The sequence below is a fragment of the Oncorhynchus kisutch genome, linkage group LG10 (assembly GCF_002021735.2).
Source record: "Oncorhynchus kisutch isolate 150728-3 linkage group LG10, Okis_V2, whole genome shotgun sequence".
In the NCBI taxonomy this organism is placed as follows: Eukaryota; Metazoa; Chordata; class Actinopteri; order Salmoniformes; family Salmonidae; genus Oncorhynchus; species Oncorhynchus kisutch.
In genome coordinates this window covers 40,398,546-40,403,491 of record NC_034183.2, presented here as the reverse complement: position 1 = coordinate 40,403,491, position 4,946 = coordinate 40,398,546, and positions in this window count along the sequence as shown.

The window sequence follows — 4,946 nt, the reverse complement described above, 5'->3', positions numbered from 1 at the left end:
AAAAGCAGGGCAGCTTGACCCTGTAGCCTACATGGCTCCTACTGTTTGTGAGGGTATGATTGAGCACTCACTGTAGCACATGTGTGTGTCTGATGGGGAAAGGAGGGGGGGGGGGGGTGTAATGCTAAGCCCCACTGCCCACTGTAATTAGAAAAACAGTGCTGGGGGTTTCATTTCGGAGGCTTCAGGACATACTTGTCATTCTTGGAGTGCACTACCCTATCGTTTTATCGCTCTATCCCTCTCTCCTTGTCTCCCCCTGCATGCATTTCCCCTAATGATGCTACCCTGGGGAGCCATGTCAGAGCTCTGAGCTGCTGTACCACCCACCCACCAACACAGACCTGGAATCAGCAAGCATGCTATATCTCCTTCAATAGCATACATAGCCCACCATCAGACTAGATTTACAACCATAGAATTATAATAAATAGAATAATTATAGTTCTATAGTGTACAACATCATGCCTTATATTACATACTCTTATATCGTGGTGAATTATTGCACAACAGTGTCAAAATCACGTGCTATCTGGGCCAGTAACCAAAAGGTTTACCGGTTTGAATCCCTGAGACGACTAGGTGAAAAATCTGTCAATGTGCCCTTGAGCAAAGCACTTAACCCCTAATTGCTCCTGTACGACGCTCTGGATAAGAGCGTCTGCTAAATGACTGGAATACCTAATGTAATATTTGTTTGAACTTATCCGTTAATGTTTTATGTAGGCTAGTCTACAGGAGCATAGGATAAATAAACGCATGAATAATCTAATCCATCAGGTTACGTACCGGAGCCTGGGTCCACAGTATGCGCATGCTATGGTGCATCACATCACTCCGTATCGCTCAGCTCAGCCTCGACCAGAATGGATTCGCCAAGAACACAGCTTAGCTCCATCGAAACGTCGGCTTGCTGACCAAGCAAGGAACCACAGCAGCAGCTCTAATGCCCTGCATTGCATTATCTGCTCCGTATTGACAAATGCACTGGCTCCGTGGTCCATGTATATCTTGGCCAGATGATATCCTACATTAAACAAGAAGATGGATAATCGTTTGGGTCCTGGCTGCTTAGATAGTATCTGTTCGTTTGACTGAATCAATCATTTGCCTTGAATGCAGTGGTATGGTATATTTTTCAAATTCTTGCTCATTAAGAATCTGCACTGATCAACACATGCTTCTCTTTGTACTTTTGCATATAATATTATGCTACCTTTTGCTGCAGTGGGTCACACAGAGTGTTTCTTGGTAGCCTTAATCAAGTATACTTTTGTTTCAAAGTAGATACCTCAGACACATGGTCCTGGGCCTAAACAAAAGAAGACACCTGTATCACGTCAGATATAGAATTGAAATGTGTTACATTTTGAGTTTGCATCCCAATATTACACGTTATATACATCACAGAAGACTGAAATATATAACTAAACCGTTTGACGTAGAAAACATACAAAATATGAATACAATTCCACCCACGAGGCCACTAGGTAATTTGACTGCAGAAAAAGGGCTACTGGGGCAATCCACAGTGAAACAATAACAAAGGGTTCTTCCCGCCCCCGTTTCGGTAAAAAGCTTAGGGATGGGTGTGGAGAAATGTTACCACTCTCAAATTCATAGAGGTATGGATACAAGGACTGACCCGCCATGATATCAACATGATAGTTTTAACCATGTTTTGAGGCTGTAGGACCACAGTGTTTTGTTCATTACATTTACTTTGGTTACAAACGTTGGAGTAAAACAAATTTATATGTTGGGTTCTAATGGGGGTACAGTTAAGCTAAGATCCATTTATGAGATATATTTTTCAAGAATCAATGTGTCGGCCCACATATCATTCATTGCAACAGAGACGTGAGAAGCTTTGTCTGAAACTTGCTCTCAAGCTGCAGAGGTCGAAAAAAAAATATCCAGCTGACCTACAAGGGATCAGAGATCCAGAGTAAGGACAATGGAGGGTGGGCAACTACGGGAAAACAGTCAACACAATATACATATCTTTTTACAAATTATTTTGCAGATGTTCTTATTCAGAGCCACTTACAGGAAGTAATTAGAGTTAACTGCCTTGTTCAAAGGCACATAGACAGATTTTTCATCTAGTCAGCTCGGGGATTCGAAACGGCAACCTTTCGGTTACTGGCCCAACGCTCTGAACCGCTAGCCTACCATTAGTCCCAAAAGTTGCATTTTGCACCTAAAACTAGAGTTTCTATTGGACAAATTCAGGTAGGTCCCTCCCCGTTTAGTTTCATTTGCTTCCATTTAAGAAAGGTTTTGAGACATAATCTGCGTAGTGAACACACACCAGATATAACACTGAGCGCTACAGAAAAAGTCGAATACCGTCATTAGTTGTGCTTTTAACCTGACAGGGGTAGTTGTTCAGATTGAAATGTTTTTGTTTATCTCAGTGTTATTATTATTCAGTGTTCTCTATTGTGTTCTCTATTGTAAACCGTCAAAGTGCTCCATTGTGGAACATGTATTTGTGTAAATAAAACCTACCCATTTATGAGTCCAAAAATGGACGTAGCAACTGCAGATTGCCCTATACTTGGAATAAATGAAAAATACATTTTTGTCTGGAAATAAAATATACTTCTCTCAACTTGTGTTACCCACGCTTCCAGCGTGACATATAATCCAATGGACAACCACCCATCGTGACACAACAATTTGGCGACAGTTCAAACATGTTGATTTTTATACGGCAGGATACATTCCGAGAACTTCAGATTAGTCCCTTGTATCGGGTCGTGCTGGGGCTGACCCACTTAAATAGCTGCCGCTGTACTACTTCCACCGCATGTCTTTTTCGTAGATCACAGACAAAGAGGATTGGAGTGATCCAATAGCTCAGATAACTGTGGTTACATACATAGCCTTCGTTATGTAACACTATATTGGATCATTCCAATATGGTATCACAATTACCAGATTCATCTGTGAACTAGATAAGGGCCAGTTAGAGAGCAAAGTCCCGTCGGACTAAGCTCAGGGCAGTCATAGATGCTATGTCCCTCCGTCCCCACTCAGGGTAGCGGAAGCAGCACCCAGCACAGCCGTTCCGACCTCAGTGGCGGGGGCAACAATGACCCGATAGTACCTAGAAAAAGGTGTTAAACAATGCCCAACTGGCCATTGAGGGGAACTCCTTGGAGAAGTGCCTACGATATAGCTACTCCTCTAGAAGAATGCCACTCTACAGCAGACGGCAGAGACCGGCTTGCCAGCCGATATGCTGTAGTAGTAGTGTCCACAATCCAATGTGAGAGTCTTTGTATCAATAGGATCTGGCCCAGAACTCTCTCACCATAGGCAAACAAATAGCCGATTAGACTGTCGTATTGGACACTCTCGTCTGGTCCCATTCGGAAAAACATTCAGTGCTCACTGAAAAAACATGAAGTTCACTCACCCTCTTTAGTGGAGGTAATAGCCAACAGGAATTCCACCTTTGTGGATAGGTGCTTCAAAGTCATCGACACTCGAGGGCAGCTTGGCAAGTGCTCACAGCACCACGCCAACGTTCCAGTATGGCACCCAGCGAACCATTGCAGGACACAGACATCGAACTGCCTTCATAAATTTGGAGAGCAACGGGTAGCCAGCCATGGGTCCCTCTTGGCCTTCGTCATGGCATGGCGAGATAGCGGCAAAATTCACTCTCATTGTGGATGCCACTCGGCCCACAGTGACTGTGAAAACCGGAAAACCGGGAAAACCGGAAAACCGTTAGCACATGTGGCTTTCACACCAGGTACAGAATATGCCCCACCACATTTAATATGACTCATTGGTGGAAAAAACCATGTCTCTCTGCAACGTGTTCACCACATTGTCCTGAAGGCCTATACTGGTCCACTAATGCCCCCACCCCTCAGCCTGGAGAGAAGGTCAGGCCTCAGGGGAAGCTGCCATGGGGTCCCTGAGAGGAGAGAAAACAGAAGGCTGAACCATGGTGGTATTGGCCAGCATGGAGCAATCATGAGCAGCTGGTGGCCAATCATAATGACCCTGTCTAGCATAGCTGTGATCAGGGGAAATGGTGGGAAAACGTAAAGAGTTGTTGCTGGGCACGTCGTGAGCAAGGGCATCCAGACTCGTAAGGGTCCTTCATCATGAACCAGCGATAAGTGTTCTCCTGAAATGCAAACAGGTTCATCTGTGCTCTCCCGAACCTGTCCCAAAGCTGTAACGCCACCTGAGGGTGTAGACTCCAGTCCCCCCCCCCCTCCCTCCGCCCGGCGGGCAATCTCTAGAGAGCATGTCCACTGCATTGTTCAGGACCCCAGGGATATGTGCTGCTCGCAGAGATACCAAGCGGGTCTGGGCTCAAGGCAAGAGCTCCTGAGCCATTGGATCAGGAAATGCTGTCCTACCAGGTAGGGCTGGAACTGTTGAAGAGCTAGGCGAACCACACTGAGCTCCTGCCCATTGATGTGTTGAACACTCGATGGGGGGCTCCAACGGCCTCTGGCCACCATGCCTCTGAACATGGCACCTCAACCCGTCAGAGAAACTTCAGTGCACACCAGTTCTCTGCTGTGGACTCTGATCAGGCTCACCCCCTTTAACAGGAAGGAGAGAGATAGCCACTTCGATAAGGTCCTTAAACATGCACTCAGGACCAACAGTTGATTGTGTCTGTGTTGTTTGGGGTGTCAGCCGTGGAGGTTGAACCAGTAGCCTGATGGAGAATGCCCAGCTGAACCAACAGTGAAGCCACCGACAGTTGGCACTTTAACACCGACATGGCTCGTCCGAGCCGGCAACAGTTGAGGTAGGATATGATTTTGTTACTCTCACCTGAGGGAGGCGTGACCTCATGAGAGTAGAGTCTATGAACATCCCGAGGTAGATCACCTTCCGTGAGGGGGGTCAGGTGACACTTCCCCTCGTTTAGGGTGTGGCCCAGAACTCAAATGTAGTTCAAG